The sequence below is a fragment of the Schistocerca cancellata genome, chromosome 3, assembly GCF_023864275.1.
Source record: "Schistocerca cancellata isolate TAMUIC-IGC-003103 chromosome 3, iqSchCanc2.1, whole genome shotgun sequence".
NCBI lineage: Eukaryota > Metazoa > Arthropoda > Insecta > Orthoptera > Acrididae > Schistocerca > Schistocerca cancellata.
The window spans coordinates 875,389,289-875,413,141 of record NC_064628.1 but is presented as its reverse complement, the minus strand read 5'-3'; positions in this window follow the sequence as shown (position 1 = coordinate 875,413,141).

Sequence of the window (23,853 nt, the reverse complement as noted above, 5' to 3'; positions counted from 1 at the left end):
AAACGATCCGACTGTGTCAAGCAGAACATTGGTATTACTGTTGTTGTTGTTGTGGTCTTCAGTCCTGAGACTGGTTTGATGCAGCTCTCCATGCTACTCTATCCTGTGCAAGCTTCTTCATCTCCCAGTATCTACTGCAACCTACATCCTTCTGAATCTGCTTAGTGTATTCATCTCTTGGTCTCCCTCTACGATTTTTACCCTCCACACTGCCCTCCAATGCTAAATTTGTGATCCCTTGATGCCTCAAAACATGTCCTACCAACCGATCCCTTCTTCTAGTCAAGTTGTGCCACAAACTTCTCTTCTCCCCAATCCTATTCAACACCTCCTCATTAGTTACGTGATCTACCCACCTGATCTTCAGCATTCTTCTGTAGCACCACATTTCGAAAGCTTCTATTCTCTTCTTGTCCAAACTAGTTATCGTCCATGTTTCACTTCCATACATGGCTACACTCCATACAAATACTTTCAGAAACGACTTCCTGACACTTAAATCTATACTCGATGTTAACAAATTCCTCTTCTTGAGAAACGCTTTCCTTGCCATTGCCAGTCTACATTTTATATCCTCTCTACTTCGACCATCATCGGTTATTTTACTCCCTAAATAGCAAAACTCCTTTACTACTTTAAGTGTCTCATTTCCTAATCTAATTCCCTCAGCATCACCCGACTTAATTTGACTACATTCCATTATCCTCGTTTTGCTTTTGTTGATGTTCATCTTATATCCTCCTTGCAAGACACTGTCCATTCCGTTCAACTGCTCTTCCAAGTCCTTTGCTGTCTCTGACAGAATTACAATGTCATCGGCGAACCTCAAAGTTTTTACTTCTTCTCCATAAATTTTAATACCTACTCCGAATTTTTCTTTTGTTTCCTTTACTGCTTGCTCAATATACAGATTGAATAACATCGGGGAGAGGCTACAACCCTCTCTTACTCCTTTCCCAACCACTGCTTCCCTTTCATGCCCCTCGACTCTTATAACTGCCATCTGGTTTCTGTACAAATTGTAAATAGCCTTCCGCTCCCTGTATTTTACCCCTGCCACCTTCAGAATTTGAAAGAGAGTATTCCAGTTAACATTGTCAAAAGCTTTCTCTAAGTCTACAAATGCTAGAAACGTAGGTTTGCCTTTTCTTAATCTTTCTTCCAAGATAAGTCGTAAGGTCAGTATTGCCTCACGTGTTCCAACATTTCTACGGAATCCGAACTGATCCTCCCCGAGGTCGGCTTCTACCAGTTTTTCCATTCGTCTGTAAAGAATTCGCGTTAGTATTTTGCAGCTGTGACTTATTAAACTGATAGTTCGGTAATTTTCACATCTGTCAACACCTGCTTTCTTTGGGATTGGAATTATTATATTCTTCTTGAAGTCTGAGGGTATTTCGCCTGTCTCATACATCGTGCTCACCAGATGGTAGATTTTTGTCATGACTGGCTCTCCCGAGGCCATCAGTAGTTCAAATGGAATGTTGTCTACTCCCGGGGCCTTGTTTCGACTCAGGTCACTGTATCCGAACATAACAGGTTTGTCCTTCCTCCTCATTCTCATTAACTTACAGCTTTCCACATGTCCACGTTCATCATTTACTACAACTGTATTCACTGGCGTTAGTTTTACTTATTATCGATCTCGAAGCTAGATGGCATCATTTGATAGGACACATGCCTGTGACCAGCTGACAACCCATACAAATTATGCTGGAGCAAGGCAACAGAAAAACGCGAGTCTCGACGGCGGTCCAGCAATTTTACAGTTATAATAGTCTTCAGATAACATGTGTGAGCTGAGCACGGCTCGGGTTTATCCCATTTATTGTTTGTCATCTTCTATTACGGTCCTGCCGCCTCGTTTTCTTACTCCATTTACTGGCGTCACTAACTTCCTGCCTTACTTGCCCATGAGCGGCAACAGCAGCGCGTATCGATAAGTGCACTGTCGTACCATCTCTGGAGCGACCGGTAGTATTTCAGGGTCGTCGTGTGTCTGGCAGTCAGTCGGAGACGGACCAGCAGTGCAGTCGGGACGCAGCAGCAGTGAAGTCGGGGTCGGAGCGCCGGTGAGGCGCCGACAGCCAGTGCTCGCCGACCGCTGGCGACACACATGAACTGTCCAACGGAGGGAGGTTGGAGCGGGACGACCGTTGGTTGGTCGTTCGAGTGGTCGTCTCATCGGGCAAGTGTTCTCATCGGCGTACGTATATTTGGTCCTTTCACCGTTTCCGGGCCTGACCAGTTGGTCGGTTGGCGTGGAGCAGCGAGGAATTCTCCACGGGACATAGTTTGTCCAGGCATGCTGGTCGGTGTGGTGTCGGAGTGTGTGGTGCTGTTGGCATTGCTACGAGGTCCGTGGCTCATGGATCCTGGACATGAAAGTTGAGTTTTGACTTAATCTACCAGCAAGTCACGACTTTTCACGTTGTGTCGTTTGGAGTTCATTGTCGGCTCTTGGGATATTCCCACGAGTAACAACGTTTGTTTTCAAGTTGGCAAATTTTAGCCACCCTTCGGTGGAGTTGGTTATCTGAATTGAAGTACGCCAGCGGAATCTTCTGCCTTGTGGCCCTTAACGTTCCGGTTACCTGCCCTGGCCGTTGACGTAAATTCGGGCAGTGTATTTTCCTCATCGTGTTGTCGCTGTCCAGCACAGTGTGTAGTTGGACAGCTCACTGTATAATACACTCCTGGAAATGGAAAAAAGAACACATTGACACCGGTGTGTCAGACCCACCATACTTGCTCCGGACACTGCGAGAGGGCTGTACAAGCAATGATCACACGCACGGCACAGCGGACACACCAGGAACCGCGGTGTTGGCCGTCGAATGGCGCTAGCTGCGCAGCATTTGTGCACCGCCGCCGTCAGTGTCAGCCAGTTTGCCGTGGCATACGGAGCTCCATCGCAGTCTTTAACACTGGTAGCATGCCGCGACAGCGTGGACGTGAACCGTATGTGCAGTTGACGGACTTTGAGCGAGGGCGTATAGTGGGCATGCGGGAGGCCGGGTGGACGTACCGCCGAATTGCTCAACACGTTGGGCGTGAGGTCTCCACAGTACATCGATGTTGTCGCCAGTGGTCGGCGGAAGGTGCACGTGCCCGTCGACCTGGGACCGGACCGCAGCGACGCACGGATGCACGCCAAGACCGCAGGATCCTACGCAGTGCCGTAGGGGACCGCACCGCCACTTCCCAGCAAATTAGGGACACTGTTGCTCCTGGGGTATCGGCGAGGACCATTCGCAACCGTCTCCATGAAGCTGGGCTACGGTCCCGCACACCGTTAGGCCGTCTTCCGCTCACGCCCCAACATCGTGCAGCCCGCCTCCAGTGGTGTCGCGACAGGCGTGAATGGAGGGACGAATGGAGACGTGTCGTCTTCAGCGATGAGAGTCGCTTCTGCCTTGGTGCCAATGATGGTCGTATGCGTGTTTGGCGCCGTGCAGGTGAGCGCCACAATCAGGACTGCATACGACCGAGGCACACAGGGCCAACACTCGGCATCATGGTGTGGGGAGCGATCTCCTACACTGGCCGTACACCACTGGTGATCGTCGAGGGGACACTGAATAGTGCACGGTACATCCAAACCGTCATCGAACCCATCGTTCTACCATTCCTAGACCGGCAAGGGAACTTGCTGTTCCAACAGGACAATGCACGTCCGCATGTATCCCGTGCCACCCAACGTGCTCTAGAAGGTGTAAGTCAACTATCCTGGCCAGCAAGATCTCCGGATCTGTCCCCCATTGAGCATGTTTGGGACTGGATGAAGCGTCGTCTCACGCGGTCTGCACGTCCAGCACGAACTCTGGTCCAACTGAGGCGCCAGGTGGAAATGGCATGGCAAGCCGTTCCACAGGACTACATCCAGCATCTCTACGATCGTCTCCATGGGAGAATAGCAGCCTGCATTGCTGCGAAAGGTGGATATACACTGTACTAGTGCCGACATTGTGCATGCTCTGTTGCCTGTGTCTATGTGCCTGTGGTTCTGTCAGTGTGATCATGTGATGTATCTGACCCCAGGAATGTGTCAATAAAGTTTCCCCTTCCTGGGACAATGAATTCACGGTGTTCTTATTTCAATTTCGAGGAGTGTAGGTTGTGGGCGCCAATACCTTCTACATAGTTCCGTTGAACTCCCTGTTGTGTGCAAGTCGGGTGTAGCGGAGGTTATCTTGTCAGTGGGTCCGTTGACTGTCGGTTTGGTTGTCATCGGATCGACAGTGGTTGGGCCGACTGCCTGTCATACCTAAGCGAGTGTTAGTGTTTGAATTCCAGGCCGACCCTCGGAACATTTTTAAAATTAATGTTATTGAGTCGTAAGTGTTGGGCCTTCAGCCATTTTGAATTTAAGTTGTTTGCTCTTAAAGTGTCAGATTCTTGGGCCTTCAGCCTAACTAAGTGTCCGCAGCTCGTGGTCGTGCGGTAGCGTTCTCGCTTCCCCCGCCCGGGTTCCCGGGTTCGATTCCCGGCGGGGTCAGGGATTTTCTCTGCCTCGTGATGACTGAGTGTTGTGTGCTGTCCTTAGGTTAGTTAGGTTTAAGTAGTTCTAAGTTCTAGGGGACTGATGACCGTCGATGTTAAGTCCCATAGTGCTCAGAGCCATTTGAACCATTTTTTTGAACATAACTAAGGAACTGTTTGAAGACAAGGCTTTGCCCTTTAAATTTCTGATTTTTGTTGAGCTTTGAGTTCTTGGCTTTCAGCCGTTTTTAAATTAAAGTGATCTTGCCCTTAAGGCATGAGATGGTACGGCGCATTCAGCCGGGTATTAAGTTCCAAAACTAAAGCTGTGTTTTTTCGTTTTTTTTTTGTTTTGTTTGATTGCTTGCTTCTTGTAATGTTTGATCAAATAAAAGGTTATATGTTCGAGTGTAACTGACAGCCGCTTATTTTGGCCCCTTTCCACAACTTAAACTACCTGCCCTGTCCTGTGGGTTTAGCAGGGCATTTCAGTGTGTACATGCAGATTGGAAGTCTATACCTCCGCTTCATATGAGAGAGAGCACAAGGTTCTGGATCTCGGGTGATTCAGGTGGCCCTTCAATGTGTATACCCTCCCGCACTTAGCGGTCACTCCAACGCGCAGCTTTTAAGGCGCTTAACCCATCTACAGGGGAGATAAAAATAACATACCGCTAGGATTTAAATTAATTTCCTACTTTGTACCGGTAGTGAAATGCATAGGCATCGTATCTACTTGCGGGGGTCTTTAATTAACTAGGTGACTGAGGGAAGTGGAAATGTGTTATGGCTCGAATTTAAAATAAGATTAAAGATTGACAATGAGATATATTCTGATAGGAGAAAACCCAGAGCAGCCTTCGCTGACGTTTTCGCGTTATAAACACAAGGAGAGATATTAGTCTGAGATTAGATATACGTAAAAGACATAAAGTTAAAGCAAACCAGCATTAGAGTCCGATTAAAATTGCTTGACAGTTTACGTCTGTCACTTACCGTTACAGAGTTGCCACACCGGCCGCCGCTCGGTTAACGGCGACACGCGAACAAGGCGGGCTACGTCACAAGTGCGGAAGTGCTGTTCATGTAACGTGCAGCAGTGATGGAGTGACTGTCGGCGGGTACGGCGGGAAAGCGAGAAACTGTGACGACAGCTGGTTTTTAAGTGCACAGTTGCTGAACTGCGGCAAACGAAGCGCATATAACAATGAATCTACACTCGTGTCCTAACCTAACCACAACCTTGTGACGTGCAACGGCGCTCAACAACCTCCGGCAGAACTATTAAAATCACGCTCGCCCTGTCCGCGACAATTGTTTGAAGCAGACCTCTGCGAGCTAACAAAAGACAGATAAATTACACGAACTTGCAGCACGCTGCTCAGCAACTTTTGTTAATCAGTACAATGAAAAAGCCGCGCGGTATTAGCCGTGCGATCTATGGCGCTCCAGTCATGGACTGTGCGGCTGGTCCCGGCGGAGGTTCGAGTCCTCCCTCGGGCATGGATGTGTGTGTTTGTCCTTGGGATAATTTAGGTTATGTAGTGTGCAAGCTTATGGACTGATGACCTTAGCAGTTAAGTCCTATAAGATTTCACACACATTTGAACATTTTTGAACAATGAAAAACAAGCCAAATTTGCAATTTTAACTTTCTTATTCACTCGACGACTAGTTTATGGCCGAGACCAATTTTCAAATTATCGTAACAGAGAGTCAAAATGTTATTTCCGAAAATGAAAAAAACATGTCAAAAACGTACAAACGAACAGCTACAGCGCATACAGATACGCTGTAACTGTTGGTGTTCACGTTTTTGACACGATTTTTGCATCGTTGGCTGGTTTGTCGTTGTACTGAGAAAAATTTCAGTTTCTACACTGAAAGCGAATTGCATCTTATCGCTTTCATTAGCTACCGTCAAAACGTTTGTCCTCATGCTATGTCTCATGAAGCTTATCTAATGCAGGCCAGTCTCTATGTTGATATTAATTGAATATGTCACGCTGAATCGCTTGTTGTGCGAAAGGACCCAGTAGTGTTTGGCCAATGCTGTGTACGAAACGTGCTTATTTTGTTACCATCGTTTTGTGTGTGTGTGTGTGTGTGTGTGTGTGTGTGTGTGTGTGTGTGTGTAGTTTTTGGAGAGACTGACGAAATAGGAAATAAAAGGGCCAGACCCCGGACGCGGGGTCCGAAAACAGCAAGAACAAAACCCAGACAAAGAATTGGAAGTTTGCTGACCGTTAGTTGTGGCAATTTGGCAGCGTGAAACAGTTCGGGCGTGACGTTGAGGGCTCTGAGGAGGAAGACAGCTCCAACATGTGAAGTGTCAGCTATCATGTAATTTTAATCAGACTATAGTACCGAGATTTGGAGGGAATGCATCAATAGCACCTGTCATGCTAGAGGGAGGGTACTGAACCCATGAGATACCGATCGAGGTAGCAAGGGAGGGGAGGGGGGCGGTTGTGGTAATTACGTAGCTACTAGGGCTGTATGCAAAAATCGATATATTGAAATGTCGACATCAGCTCAAAAAAAAACGATGTATGTATCGGCAATATTTTTTCACCGATATACCTATACAGTAATAGCAATAGCGCGTGCCGCATTTTTATATTATATTTTTTTCGCAGTTTTCGGTAATTTTACTCCGCTGTGTGAAGAGTCTTTTAAGCTTTCATAATGTCTTTATATTTTGACTGTGTAAAGCAACTATTTTGACTGTGTAAAGTAAGTATAGCTGGTACAAAGAAGTCCAGTTACACTGGAGGGTGTCGGTGTGAATAGAATAACCAGATTCCCAATGTGAAGAAACAGCACACCAGTGCGTCAAAAAACAATTTTTAACGGCACTAGTGTGCTTTTTCTTGACATCTGCATTCTTCAAAAACAATTGCTGAAAATGATGAACAAAAATCTGAATGACGAGTTGGTCTTTGCGGTGGACAGAGACTTGTGAGGAGAAATTGTGACGTTGTAGATGCTCGGTGATACCAGCAGAAATTGTAACGTTTAACTTCACCAAGCAATTTTGTCACTCCATCTGCTAGGTCGCTGGCGTTTGCGAAAATATAGAAACTGGGAAGTCGACATGAAGTGTTCCAGATAAATCCGATATGTGACGAAACCGAACGACGGACCAATCTGACACCTTTTATTGTGCCACTCACATGCAGTTACCATCGTTAGCAAGGTGGTTGTCGCCGAACGTGAACGTGCATCGTTTTCGTTTCAATTCTCTGATGCGGATAAGAAGGCTGGTAACTTGTTGACGTACAGAATATCTAATAACAAATCAATAAAGTTTTAAACATGGCTGCGTGATCAGCGACCGTTTACAAATTAAAATTAAAGCAATTACAGCCCTCGGTCGCAAAATTAAGTCTTTTGACCTGTTTTCGGCACTTCTATGAGTGCCTTCTTCAGAAATGAAATATTCAAACTGGCCTATAACATAAGTACAAAAATTATGGGGGAAATTTTTTAATATAAATGTGTAAGTACTAACTAACAGTACAAGAAAGAAACCGTACTTATCGGTCACGTATAAAATAAATATCAAGCGATAAAGCTTTGGTCACGAAATTTTTAAAATCGAATACGTGGAAGGCAAGCCACTATGGGCTGCTCACGTATGTCGAGCTACAGGTAGCATCAGACTCTGATGCTGATGCTGCTGCTACCTGTAGTTCGACATGAGCGAGCAGCCCATAGTGGCTTGGTTTCCATGTATTCTTTTTTAAAGAAATTTTGTGACTAAAGCAAACGGAATGCAATACGCAACATGGAAGGACCCATTGCTGAGCGAGGCAGTTTGGTTCAAAATGGCTCTGAGTACTATGGGACTTAGTATCTGAGGTCATCAGTCCCCTAGACCATAGAACTACTTAAACCTAAGTAACCTAAGGACATCACACACATCCATGCCCGAGGCAGGATTCGAACTTGCGACCGTAGCGGTCGCGCGGTTCCAGACTGTAGCGCCTAGAACCGCTCGGCCACATCGGCCGGCGAGGCAGTTTGGAATCAAACGTAAAAAAAAAAAACAGATTAAATGAATTCAGTAGTTTAGAGATACGATGTTGATTGATTTGAAGTTGTTATGCGGACGGGAGAATGTCATCTGTTTCACACAACACAACTATGGCACTAATAAAAGCTAAGAACAGCTTCTGACATGCTTTGAGGCACTATAGAGATCAATAGCACACGTTAATTTCAGACTTTTGTTGGAGACAAACCTTAAAGCGATTTTCTGTCGACTCATAGACCTAAGCGCCGTGGTGGCTGCCTGCAGATAGCGCTTGGAGCGACTGCGCCATGAATTTGGGCCTTAAGCGTCACGTGACTATTGCTTTATATCAGAATATTGTAACACCCCACCCGTCACTTATCTGGTTTTGGCGTGTGTTCACCCCAGCTAATTCACTAACAGATCAACAGAGAGTGTTAAACTGCCGCAATATCGGATAACGCAAAGAAAGTAATAAGGCCCTGTGACTCCTGATTGAACAGCGGTGGCAGTGTTGACATTAATTGATCCCTTTTAATTAAAAAGGGGTGCACATTGATGTTATATTCAGCTATTGAACACCAGATGCAAATGTTGAACATAAAATTAATTAAGAAAGTGACTCGGGATTTCAACTACTTGATTGAAAACAGATGCAGTCGATTAGCACAAATTTATTTTAACGCACGACCTTCAAACATCAGATTACATGACTCTCCTATCGACTGACCCAGGCGTAATGCGAAGTGCGAGAAGAATTCTACAATACACGGCCCTCGTGGAAACTTTGCCAACGTGATCCAACAAATTAATCAGTGGACTAACTCAAGCCGGAGCGGGCGCAATATCACCGAATTCAGCGTGGCGGGGCCTCGTCGTTGTGCAGACGTCGGCCGGCCTCATGGTGCTGCAAGGCTGCACTCGTCTATTCACTCCTAGCTATCTTACTCAGTACATAGCTGAACGAAAACTTTCTATCTCCAAGCTCAAAAAAAAAAAAGAAAAAAAAGACTCTGAGCACTATGGGACTTAAGATCTGAGGTCATCAGTCCCCTAGAACTTAGAACTACTTAAACCTAACTAACCTAAGGACATCACGCACACCCATGCCCGAGGCAGGATTCGAACCTGCGACTGTAGCGGTCGCGCGGTTCCAGACTGTAGCGCCTAGAACCGCTCGGCCACCCTGGCCGGCATCCAAGTTCAATCGTTGCATTTCCTAAGTCCGAAACTGCAGAGATGTTCACTCTCTCCCAGGCAAGCTGAGTAAAGAACGCCACGTCCGCACTCTAGGCAAGCTGGGAACGGAACACCTCTATGGAGACTTCTGTCAGTCTGCTCTTCGCCTTGGTTTCCCATCCAGCAAAGTCACTTACGCCAATTGCAGCGCAAGTCGCGTTAATTATGCGTCGCTTCCCAGCTCCAACCAATGCCTGCTTTGCGAAGTGAACAAATTCCCACAAAATTTCCTTTCCTCTCAACTTCTGGTATTTAGCTCCTCCCAGGCCACCCATCAAGGTTAGCATCTGCATAAAACACCAATTTTTTCGAAATTCTGACTCCAAGGAACTTCAAATTCCTTGGTCCTACGTTCGCATCAGAGGCCGGCGTATTTCATTCTGTCGCTCTTCACCTGATTTACCTCTGACTCTGCGGACCGCAAATTAAGCGTGAAGTTGCTATAGTCACGAACACGCGTATTTTGGCCTTTGTTGAGGCCATAGCATTGCGCGGCTTTCTCGCATGTTTCACTGAAAACGGCATGATGGACATTTATCAATAGGCATACAAGTTCTCCGTCTGCTTCCCGGTACACCAGCATGGGGTCAACCCCCCCCCCCCCCCCTCACTGTCACGCATCTTAAGGCAGCTGGAGGCCGCGCCCCATTACCACTTTCTCAGAGTTTGAGCCGCCCTAAGCTGCTTATTGCCGCTTCCCTCGGCGCTCCCCAGCTGCGCGCCACCACCTGGCCGTGGTCAACTCCGAATACTTGCCTGGGATAAACTAACCTCCAGTAAATCGACACGTTTCCACATAGTTTCCATGTCGCTTGAATTACTTCAAAACCATCATCCAACATTAATTATTCCAATTAATTATTCCAATACTGTACCCTCTACAAGATGCATTATGCATTGTCAGTCATTTTTGTTCAGCCCCACTGTTCGCTCAACGTGAGTTCCGTTATCTTTAACATGTAAGGGGCATAGTTCTTGCCATCTCACAATATGAGTATGGTGTGTACTCTTTGCTGTAGGTCTTCCGAATCGTATTGCCTGGAAACAGTCCGTTCATATGCAGAACAGCCATCGTATTGTGTTGGTGACCTATATAGGCATGAAAACCCCGGACCACAGTCAGCCGATGTGGGGAGGGATATGAGTCGTAGCAGACGGCGAAGGATTCCCGGGCTGGGCGGGGGCGCAGCTGCCTGGCGCGGGTTTGCACAGCACGGGGGATCCCCGGGCTTCCTGGGCGGCTGTTTGCGCAGCCGGCAAGAACGCTTGCGACGCGGCCACTGGCGGCGCTGCTGTGGCGCCGATCCTCAGGGCACACAGCGGGCGGGAAGGCAGGGTTACCAACAGACGAGACCAGCAGTATCGGCGTCCTCCACTGAGCACGTGATTTTCTTTGCTGCGTAGCAGATGTGTGAATGTTAACCCTCCGATGGTACAGTTTGGGAACGGGACACGTCAGGTACAGTGGAGTCTTCGCGGACCCCGCGCCGTAGCAGTGCGTAAAAGCTGCTGTGGGAGCATGGTGACATGCTTAGGAGAAATAAATAAATCATTAATATAAAACAGTAACATAATAAATTCTTCAAGTTACATAAAAATTTTCAGCATGCTACAGAAAATATTCCTACACATGTACGAAATATGAGGGTCACTCCAAAAGAAATGCACACTATTTTTTAAAAAAAATCCTTCTGCATGTTTGAAAGTTTCACAGTGTGTAGACACATCCTTAAGGAACAATATTTTCATTTCTCCACATAATTTCCATCCCTCTCAACTACCTTACACCATCTTGGAACCAGCGCCTATATACCCGCACGGTAAAATTCTGGACCAACCTGTTGGAGCCACTGTTTGGCAGCCTGCACAAGGGAGTCATCATCTTCAAACCTTGTTCCACGAAGAGTCTTTCAGTTTCCCATAGAGATAATAGTGACATGGAGCCAGGTCAGGACTGTAAGGCGGGTGTTTCAGTGTTGTCCATCCGAGTTTTCTGATCGCTTCCATGGTTTTTTTTGACTGACATGTGGCCGTACATTGTCGTGCAAGAGAAAAACATCCTGCTTTTGCCGATGTGCTCGAACACGACTCAGTCGAGCTTGAAGTTTCTTCAGTGTCATCTCATATGCATCATAATGTATGGTGGTTCCACTTGGCATGATGCCCACAAGCAAGAGTCCTTCGGATTCGAAAAACACCCTACCCATAACTTTTACAGCAGAAGGTGTGGTTTTGAATTTTTTTTTCTTGGGTGGCAGGGGTAAAATACAGGGAGCGAAAGGCTATTTACAATTTGTACAGAAACCAGATGGCAGTTATAAGAGTCGAGGGGCATGAAAGGGAAGCAGTGGTTGGGAAGGGAGTGAGACAGGGTTGTAGCCTCTCCCCAATGTTATTCAATCTGTATATTGAGCAAGCAGTAAAGGAAACAAAAGAAAAATTTGGAGTAGGTATTAAAATCCATGGAGAAGAAATAAAAAGTTTGAGGTTCGCCGATGACATTGTAATTCTGTCAGAGACAGCAAAGGACCTGGAAGATCAGTTGAATGGAATGGACAATGTCTTGAAAGAAGGATATAAGATGAACATCAACAAAAGCAAAACGAGAATAATGGAATGTAGTCGAATTAAATCGGGTGATGTTGCGGGAATTAGAGTAGGAAATGAGACGCTTAAATTAGTAAATGAGTTTTGCTATTTGGAGAGCAAAATAACTGATGATGGTCGAAGTAGAGAGGATATAAAATGTAGACTGGCAATGGCAAGGAAAGCGTTTCTGAAGAAGAGAAATTTGTTAACATCGAGTATAGATTTAAGTGTCAGGAATTCATTTCTGAAAGTATTTGTATGGAGTGTAGCCATGTATGGAAGTGAAACATGGACGGTAAATAGTTTGGACAAGAAGAGAATAGAAGCTTTTGAAATGTGGTGCTACAGAAGAATGCTGAAGATTAGATGGGTAGATCACATAACTAATGAGGAAGTATTGAATAGGATTGGGGAGAAGAGGAGTTTGTGGCACAACTTGACCAGAAGAAGGGATCGGTTGGTAGGACATGTTCTGCGGCATCAAGGGATCACCAATTTAGTATTGGAAGGCAGCGTGGAGGGTAAAAATCGTAGGGGGAGACCAAGAGATGAATACACTAAGCAGATTCAGAAGGATGTAGGGTGCAGTAGGTACTGGGAGATGAAGAAGCTTGCACAGGATAGAGTAGCATGGAGAGCTGCATCAAACCAGTCTCAGGACTGAAGACAACAACAACAACAACAACAACAACGGGTGAATTTGCATGCTGCCACTGCATTGATTGCCTCTTCGTCTCTGGTGAAACATGATGGAGCCATGTTTCATCACCTGTCACAATTCTTTCAAGAAATTCATCTCCACCATTCTCGTACTGTTCCAAAAGTTCGCTGCATATTGTTTTTCTTGTTTCTTTGTGTACCACTGTCAACATCCTGGGAACCCACCTGGCACAATCCTTTTTTAACACCAACACTTTCAGTATTTTGCAAACACTTCCTTCCCCTATCCCAACGTAGCGTGATAATTCGTTCACTGTGATGCGTCTGTCAACAGTCATCAATTCGTTAACTCTCTGCAGGTTGTCTGGAGTGTGTGCAGTACGAAGCCTGCCGCTGCGAGTCCACAATATTGCCGTGCCCGCTATCATCACGTAACCTGCTTGCCCACCGACTAACTGTACTGCGATCGACAGCAGCATCTCCATACACATTTTTCAACATCTTGTGGATGTTTCCCACTGTCTCGTTTTCACAGCACAGGAATTCTATGACAGTACGTTGCTTCTCACGATCGTCTAGTGTAGTAGCCATCTTGAAGACATGCTGTGACGGCGCCACTCACGGGAACAGGTTGAACTAAGTTTGAAAACAAGCGGGAAGGACGTATCTACACACTGTAAAACTTTCACACACGCAGAATGGAAACTGTATTTTTACAAAAATTGTGTGCATTTCTTTTGGAGTGACTCTCGTGAAATACTGACAGCTCTGTCACAGCCATGAAAAAACTGCAGTGAATATAATATTTGTGCCCTTAGTGGCGTCATTGAAAAAATAAACAAAAAATTAAATAAAATACTAAAATAAAACAAATATGACATCCAATATAAATAAATGAAAAGAATCTCCGTTTTCACTGTAGTGTTACTATTTATACCTACTTGTCTAGTCTCGTAACAAAACTTTGGTTTGCCTCCACAAATAAAATGATAAAATATAATAAAAAGTACTTGTAAGTATATGCATCATTTTTGCACTTCATGACGAGGTCAGCAAACATGGACAGTACGTACAAGGCTTTCACAAACTGGGTTTTTGCAAAGATGACAAATATTCCTGGTTTTCCTGTTCAGACTACGAGGGCAAAAACTACAACGTTTTCTTTGTTTTTATAGCGGCTGCAAATCAGCAGGCGGCGCCGCGTTTTCTTCACCAAAATCAAGGACGCTTCTTATTTCGCCTCGGAGAATTGTAGTAGCCTTGCGCTGTACACTCTTAGTTTCATGTGGGGTTTTGCTGGTGAATAAGCCAGAAGTTTCAAGAAGTTGGCACGGGTACATTTTGTCCTTTACAGCTCGACTAAAATACTGCTGTCTAAGGTGGCGGTAACGAGGACACAATAAAAAAAAAGTCATGTGCCAAAGTCAGTCTCTTCTTTTAGTTGAGTAACTGGGGCAAAGTTGTTCACACACACCTACACCCCCTTTTGACAAGGTGTAAAATTAATATGCTCTACATATGATACGTGGGAATTATTAAATTAATGACGGATGTGATGTGGTGGTCTAAGCTGTTTTAACCCTAATCCGTAAACATGGTCTGTGACTAAAACCGGTCGATATTTGGGTGTTAAATAAAAAAGCTGTTCATGGCCAGACATGCATTTTATATATTACTTACCGGCTGTTAATAGTCACCTTCCCAAAATATTTACAACAGTTTCCGGTTTTGCTTATATTGTATTTACCTCGTCTTGATCAGGCATAGTAGACAGTAATATCATTTTTTTCGGTGTTTCATTGAAAGCAATTATCTGAAACAGGAACTTTGAACTGTCCAGTGTTATGTCCTTAGCTGAGATGTAGGAAGCGTTGCTACCAGTGTTAGTTTCTCTCTTTGCAGCTTTTCTGCTGATTTGTGTGAGAACAACCAGTTATCGACTGTGATGTTGCGAATACTGCCATGCAGCTTTTACATTAGCTTCAGTACATACTGGGTTGAAAGTAATAAATCTTTCTTTTGTTCTATGGTGCCCTTGCCAGTGTATGAGATCCCGCCGTAGGAATAAAACGTTCTTGCGTCACAACGAGATACATGTTTTAAACCGTATTTGTCTGGTTTTGGTGGCAAATCCTTTTTGAAAACATACCGTTCTCTAAACCCAAGGAGCGTTTCATCAACTGTGAAGTATTCAGAAGGCGAGTAGTTTCGCTGGAAATTTTCGTAGAAGGTGGCCCACAATTCTCGAAAAGAAACAAATTTATCCTTTAGTCTTCGTTCTTAATGGGTGGCTTTTAAATCAAATCTCAATACTCGCAACAAAAAATTCAGTCTCATGTCTGACAACACAGAACGGGGGGAGGGGGGTGGAGCATCTGTAGATGTCATCAAGACTTAAATTTGAATCTTTCACCACTCCGAAGAAGAACAAGAGACCAATCAAAGCTTTCAGTTCAGTCGCATTCGTGAGCCCCGTAAACGATTGTCCAGGTTAATATGTGGATGGCATGCGGGTTATTTCTTCGTCTCAACATTTGCGTCATTCATAAACAGTGAAAATAAGTCTGCCTAGGTAATAGCAAAGTTAGGATCTCCTTTAGCTTCTGGGAGATGTGTTGTGGACTGGCAAGACAGCCAATCCACTAGGACGGGAGGCCAAAGGGCACGCGTTTAAGCTCACGCAGGATGGCGTGAGGTCTGGAACAGGTCAGAGAAATAAGACTAGCAAAACAGGAGGTAACTGGTAGAATACTTAACTTTAATCCACAATTGGTGAACATCTCTCTTGACGGTACATGCTTCACAAGATAAATAGCAAAGGGTAAAGACGCCTTGTTAGGTCGTAGCAAATGACGTAGCTGAAGCCTATGCTAACTATCGTCTCGGCAAATGAGAGCGTAATTTGTCAGTGAACCATAGCTAGCAACGTCGGCTGTACAACTGGGGCGAGGGCTAGGAAGTCTACTCTAGACCTGCCGTGTGGCGGCGCTCGGTCTGCAATCACTGACAGTGGTGACACGCGGGTCCGTCGTATACTAGCGGACCGCGGCCGATTTAAAGGCTACCACCTAGCAAGTGTGGTGTCTGGCGGTGACACCACAAGATGGACAATAATTTTCCTAGCAGGTACTCCAGCACGTCGTTGGCACAATGGAGTCGTACCTGCCCAAATAGTTTTTTGGTCTTTCCCCAAATCGAAAGTTCTACATTCATCGTTAGAGGGCGATGAGGGCTGAATTTGTGGAAAACGTTCTGAAAGGGAGCTCTCATCGTCAGGGTGGCCATCGAATTGATCGTCCTAGTCGTCATCATAAATTTCCACATTGTCTTCTACTTCACTGCACAACTCTTCATGATCATCACCACTACTACACAGTTCTTCTTGTTTCCGCCTTTGTAGCTCTTTTAGAATATCTTCGTCCTTATAAAAGCTCTCCATTTTTCTACGAAAGTAAAGCGGACAAACAGAAGAAAATACACGTATGCAGTCACAGGTCAAACGTCTACGAAAAAACGGTTTTCCCCAATGCGGTCCCCATGTTTCTAGCGGAAAGAGCACTTCCACATAAGCTATCTAGGGCTTTGCGCTGACCCCACAATGGCCTTGTCTTAGGAACAACTAGGTTACTTACCCCGCTGAGCGACACGCGCTCGTTCACAGTTTGCTGGCAATTGGTGGAGGCCAAGTGGCGAATGAAGGTGGTTAGCCCGTGCACCGACTGCATATCAATGAAGTGGGGTCTGGGGAGATCCTACACTACTAACTGAGGATTAAGTATATTATTATGCAGCCTGGTCATTAATACTGGAACACTAGGAAGGATTGAAAATAAAGAAATTTTGTGTGTTTGGAAATAGGAGAATATAAGATTGTTATTGTAGGTGATATGGGGGATACGGAGTTTGAGATTTAGCTTACAGAACTGCCACCACTGGAGGAAACAACGACTCTCATCCGACTAGGCGTTAAATAGAAACTGAGCTTGTGTGGCTGTATGTCATTCCGTGCAAGCAAGTGGAAGAAGAGAAGAAGAGAGGGAGAGAGGGAGAGAGAGAGAGAGAGAGAGAGAGAGAGAGAGAGAGAGCAAGAGCTCATTTGTACTAAGACTGCAGTACACGTTAGGCACCTAGTTGCTTCCACAGCCAGGTGTGGAACGCATAAGTTCTAAATAATTTTCACCAACTTAAAGTCTTCTATAGTTGTTGTCCCCTGTGCAGAAAACAGTACCTATTTCGTGAGTCCGTTATCTTGAAGCTGTGATAAACTGTTAGCGAGGAATCGGTATTGTGTAAGTAATTAAATTTTGAATTAGTTTGTTGAAAAGGGATGTCACTGGCTTATTACTAGCAGAATACGAGAAACTGCACAATTACACTCCGCTTTATGAATCACAAATAATTTCCATTCTTCATACTTCAAGATGATTTAGAAGATAATGAACCGCGTGTATGCGTAATTACTATCAAACTAGTTCTCAATTACAAGTCCAAAAAAATCATAAATTGCTAATTAAGTTCTTAATCACTACCGGCCGCTGCAGATGGTATGTCTGTACTTCGAGACTGCCGAACCAGCTCTCACGTTTACAAACCAGAGATTACTAATTAAGTCTTAACTGATGCTGACCGCGGCAGACATGTCTGTCCGAAATCTCCGAAACAGCTTCGCCCGCCATTCAAGTTAGGCGCGACCCTTTGATCTCCGAAGTGCATCGTCCGTTTTTTCGTTTAGCTATTATTTATTATTCTGCTGATAATTAACGCCTTTGAAATAATGGAATGATAGCTTGCTGTGAAGTGATGCTTTTATGTGAAAGGCAAGTACATTCACTATTTAGTTTTTCTAATACTAGTAACAGAAATTTATCATTTTGGAGGTATTCTTCCGAACACAGCAACCAATCGTGGAGAAGGACTACGATTTAGGCGGTGTTTCTCACGGTATTCGTACGGAACAAACCATCTGTCCCGGTACCTCACACCATCTGACGTCACCTTCCCACTGCTGCGTTCTCAAATGCTCTAAGAAGATCTTCTTGTAGCCCAATGTTGTGGCTGTAAAGTTAGAAATATTACAGACTCCCATTTAATCAGAATAGGTGCTGGTAGGGGTTTCTCCTTGTTATAAGAGGCGTAACACCAGCTTCTCACGAACAGACAGCATTTAAAAGCCTTTTCTTTATCAGGAACACGCTGGGTAATGTTTCTGTACTTACAGAATGTAGACGACGTCTTTGCTAAACTACTCGGTGCAGTTGCAGTCAAATGCATATTAAAGCGAGCAATACACTTCATGGAAATTTCACAGCTGTTGCATGACGCCACGAATATGGAGTGTTTATAATTATCATCATAATACACTCCTGGAAATTGAAATAAGAACACCGTGAGTTCATTGTCCCAGGAAGGGGAAACTTTATTGACACATTCCTGGGGTCAGATACATCACATGATCACACTGACAGAACCACAGGCACATAGACACAGGCAACAGAGGATGCACAATGTCGGCACTAGTACAGTGTATATCCACTTTTCGCAGCAATGCAGGCTGCTATTCTCCCATGGAGACGATCGTAGAGATGCTGGATGTAGTCCTGTGGAACGGCTTGCCATGCCATTTCCACCTGGCGCCTCAGTTGGACCAGCGTTCGTGCTGGACGTGCAGACCGCGTGAGACGACGCTTCATCCAGTCCCAAACATGCTCAATGGGGGACAGATCCGGAGATCTTGCTGGCCAGGGTAGTTGACTTACACCTTCTAGAGCACGTTGGGTGGCACGGGATACATGCGGACGTGCATTGTCCTGTTGGAACAGCAAGCTCCCTTGCCGGTCTAGGAATGGTAGAACGATGGGTTCGATGACGGTTTGGATGTACCGTGCACTATTCAGTGTCCCCTCGACGATCACCAGTGGTGTACGGCCAGTGTAGGAGATCGCTCCCCACACCATGATGCCGGGTGTTGGCCCTGTGTGCCTCGGTCGTATGCAGTCCTGATTGTGGTGCTCACCTGCACGGCGCCAAACACGCATACGACCATCATTGGCACCAAGGCAGAAGCGACTCTCATCGCTGAAGACGACACGTCTCCATTCGTCCCTCCATTCACGCCTGTCGCGACACCACTGGAGGCGGGCTGCACGATGTTGGGGCGTGAGCGGAAGACGGCCTAACGGTGTGCGGGACCGTAGCCCAGCTTCATGGAGACGGTTGCGAACGGTCCTCGCCGATACCCCAGGAGCAACAGTGTCCCTAATTTGCTAGGAAGTGGCGGTGCGGTCCCCTACGGCACTGCGTAGGATCCTACGGTCTTGGCGTGCATCCGTGCGTCGCTGCGGTCCGGTCCCAGGTCGACGGGCACGTGCACCTTCCGCCGACCACTGGCGACAACATCGATGTACTGTGGAGACCTCACGCCCCACGTGTTGAGCAATTCGGCGGTACGTCCACCCACCCTCCCGCATGCCCACTATACGCCCTCGCTCAAAGTCCGTCAACTGCACATACGGTTCACGTCCACGCTGTCGCGGCATGCTACCAGTGTCAAAGACTGCGACGGAGCTCCGTATGCCACGGCAAACTGGCTGACACTGACGGCGGCGGTGCACAAATGCTGCGCAGCTAGCGCCATTCGACGGCCAACACCGCGGTTCCTGGTGTGTCCGCTGTGCCGTGCGTGTGATCATTGCTTGTACAGCCCTCTCGCAGTGTCCGTAGCAAGTATGGTGGGTCTGACACACCGGTGTCAATGTGTTCTTTTTTCCATTTCCAGGAGTGTATTTACTATCTAATGATAGTAACCCAGTCCTGAATTAATAATTTTATTTAAGAATAATTCACTAGCACGCAGGTCTTAATTTTGGCCGGAATTCGCCGAAAGGTGTTCCGCCGTCTCCCACGGAATTTTTTCTGAACCCACTGGAACAATTCGGCACTGGAGATTTAAAATAGTACACGTGTATTAAATTGTAGCGTAACTATATTTTGCCGCTGCGGTGGTACCAGTGAACGTGACGTCTGATAACAGAATAAAACATCAGTAGTCAAACTGAAAATCTGTTTCAGCTGAGATTAAAATCAGCGCCTCTGTATTTTCGCCTAATATACTGTATGCAGTCAGGCGCCATTTAGAACCTTTAATTAGACTTTGAAGTCAATCATTACATTCAACAACAAATGCAATACCCTGCTTGGCGCCGTACAGTTCATTACAAAGTCACATACAGTTCGGAACAGGACTTTGTTTTTCAATATTTTTCATCTCTATACGCCGCAGAGATTATGGACTCTTTGGCGGTAGCCCGGCTCTCGGCTGTACGATACTATGGGGCGAACTGCTCGGTTCACCGACCGTTTTACCAGCACCGGCGCCCCACAAGTTGCGTAGAGCTTTCTGTAACGTTGATAAATTTCTATTAACACATTGAAAATCGTGCCTACACCGCGCAATCTCTGGGCGTAGTAAGTTAAAGGCGGTCGATGTAAGCGATCCGTCACAAGTTTCTGATTGGGTATACAGGTTCGACTTAATTTAAACAATTTCTTTGTTGAATGTTAATCTAACTCTAGTAAGTTTGCACAAAAAGTGATAACATTTAACTAATGTTTAAGGTTCATATGTAGTTATTTTGTTATCTCAGGAGAAATGAAAGTATGAAGTTCCTGTAAACCCTGCAGACAGAGTAAAGAAATGCTATCTTTCTTCTCTTTCTGCTACGCACACATTCCGCTCTGTCACTCTCAGATATGATGCTCCACAGTTCTTACCCTCTATTGTTTCCTACAGTACTATCAAATGTATCCCCTGATGTCTTAACGTACATCTTATCATCATGCCCGTTCCTCTTATCAATGTCTCCCACTTGTTCCTTTCTTCGCCGACTTTGCGGCGAACCTCCTCATTTCTTATCATATCATGCTCCTAATCTTTAACACCCTTCTGTAGCACGTCATCCCAAATGCTTCGATTATCTTCTTTCCCGGTTTTACCGCCGACCATGATTCGCTGCCACGAAACGCTGTGCTCCAGACGTACATTCTCAAATTTTTTTCCTTAAGTTGAGATCGAGATACCAGCATACTTATTTTGGCCATGAACACCCCCTTTTTCCTCTGCTAGTGCTTCCAAGGGAGCAGAATTCCTCAACGTCGTCTAATACGTGGTCAGTAATTTTGATGTTAAGTTTATCACCATTCTTCATTACTTTCGTCTTTCTTCTTTTTACTCTCAAACAGTATTCTCCACTCACTACACTTTTCAGTCCTTTCCAGACGTCCTCTGATTCTTCCTCCCTTTCAGTAACGATAGCAGTGCCATCAGCGAATATTATCATTGATATCCTTTCATTCTAAACTTTAATTTCACTCTTCAACCCTTCTTTTACACCTGTCATTGTATCTTCGGTGTATATATTGAAAAGTAAGGACGAAATACTGCATTTCTTAACATAAAAACAGAGTTGTGTAATATTAAACACTTAATAAAGTCTCTGAACTTGTATTTTCTGTGATAGTTGCCTTTTTTCCCAACTGGCTACAATCTTATACTCAATCCGAAGATACATGGCAGGTACGAAGTTGTATTTATGCAAGAAGTCGGTTGTACAAAAAAATGCAGCAGTAGAAGTACTTTCAAAAAATGCTACTGTTGTTCGCTTCTGCAGCTGGGTCTTTGCTTGTTGTTCATTAAGCTCGGTCTTGTCCTTAACAGCGTTTCTAGCGCAAGGGTATTTTAACCATTTTTAAGTGTCACTCCCTTATTAATTTTCTCATTTTATGGACATAGTGAGTGGTTTGCATGTTTTCACTTTTTCTCCTATGTATTACTTCACTAATTCATGTAATTTACTTTTGATATAATGGTAAAGACACCATGTTGTTTCAGATGCTGTTTATAGTGAAATAAATATACGGTACTTTAATATGTTAGGCTACAGAAACTATATTAAGGGCTTTGTGACGTCTGTTTGCAAACAGTTTTCTTCCGTATCCATCCTCTGAAAAGGAATAAAAATTTTGAATTTGCTCGGTAGTAATCTCTAAGTGTTATCCTTGTCATTGATGTCATATCATTTATATTTATGTATACCTGCTATTTAATAACTGTACAATCTGATATTGATTTAACTTTGTCGATTTGTATACTAACCGTGTTGAATGCATTTTTACAAATTATCAATTGCCAATAACGTTACTGAAACTAGTTTCTTGTCTTGCGATGTACTACATACAGACTCTCGGCTGAAAGAGTTATCGTCCTCGCGAACGCCGCTTCGTGGTGAGACACGGACACAGGGAGATGCGGCGAGACGGGGACACAGGGAGATGTCGTCGATGTGGCGTTGCAAGGCAGACCCGTTGCTCCGCGCTGTAGAGCACAGACAGAGCAGACTAGGGAGGGGCACATAAAGCAGTGCCGAGATAAGGAGCCGCCTGCACAAAGGACATTACGGTTTACTGTCTGTGCTACACAGCCAGCCGACCAGCAAATGAATAAAGTTCGGGAGCACGCGCGCGCCAGCAACGCCCCTGGCGTTTAGGCTGCCATTCTGTCTTCCCTGCACAACGGGCTGCATGTGCCGCCGTCACCTAGGCGTAATCTCTTTCAGACGGCAATTGATGCATTTTTATCGAGTAAAATTTTCCCGCTCAGTAATTTAGGTGCGGTGCTATAAAATAGTTGCTTGTATACAACATGATAATGTACGGTTTATCTTCGTGTTCCTTGCTATCCGACTGTTCGGAAAACGCCGATGTCGAAAAATGCCATATATGAAAATTGTTGAATAGTTTTAATTGAATCAGCTGTTGGTTCTTGGTGAAACATTGTAAACTAACTAAAAAAATCCTGTTTTTTGCTTTGTTTTACAAATGTTATTATTAATGTTGCTACACAACCTAGGTTTATAACCCGAAACCTAGGTTGCGCATTAACATTAATAATAAAATTTGCGAAACAAGGCAAGAAAAAGTGTTTGTTTCGTTATTAAATAATGTTGATGAACTGCTCTTACAATTCACGTCTGCGAAAATCTACCTATCTTTGAAAAATGGCATCATAAACCACAAAAATCTTTTATACACATTACATGCTTTATCTACAAACAGTTTAAGTCATTAATATCGTTATGGGGTTCTCGTACGTGAATCTAAATTATCTGAAAGCTCTATTGTGCCTCGCGGAAATGTTCAGGAACTTGAATTCGCAGGTAGATGTCAGAGTCGGGTGTGAAGGATAAATGCCACTCAAAGTGCTGGGAGGATGGTGCCCGCTCTTGATGTGCAGAGCCAGAGGAATATGGCAGAAACCATCCATTCTGTTTGAAGGCAGGATCACAAGAGAGACGCAACTGCGTTCTGCCCTCCAAGATCCCCAATAACCCCACACATGACTCATTCCGCATGTTCCCTAATGGTTGTCCATGGACGCGTATAGCTAGTTACAACAGCACTACTCTGGATAGCGTGGCGTGATGTTCGCTGCAGTTCCTAGGCACATAGGGACTACGCAAACTGGCACTGTTACTGTGGAAAAAGAATATTTACAATAAAAATTTTTACGTACAAAATGTCCTCAGACAGGTTGGCCGTCCTTTACAGGACAATATAATACTTCTGCAAAAACTGGAACGTTATGTGATTAGGGAAAGTAAGGAGTGCAAGCCTGTCATCCATGGGCAACAAACAGGGGAGAGGTTTGAATCTGACTGGGGTCTTGCTGCTTTCCCCGAGGTCGACCTCTGTTTCTTCCATTCATCCGAAAATAAATCGTATCAGTATTTTGCAACTATAGTTTTTTTTAAACTGATGGTTCGGAAATATGCACACCTGTCAATATCTGCTTTTTTTTTAAATTTGGAATT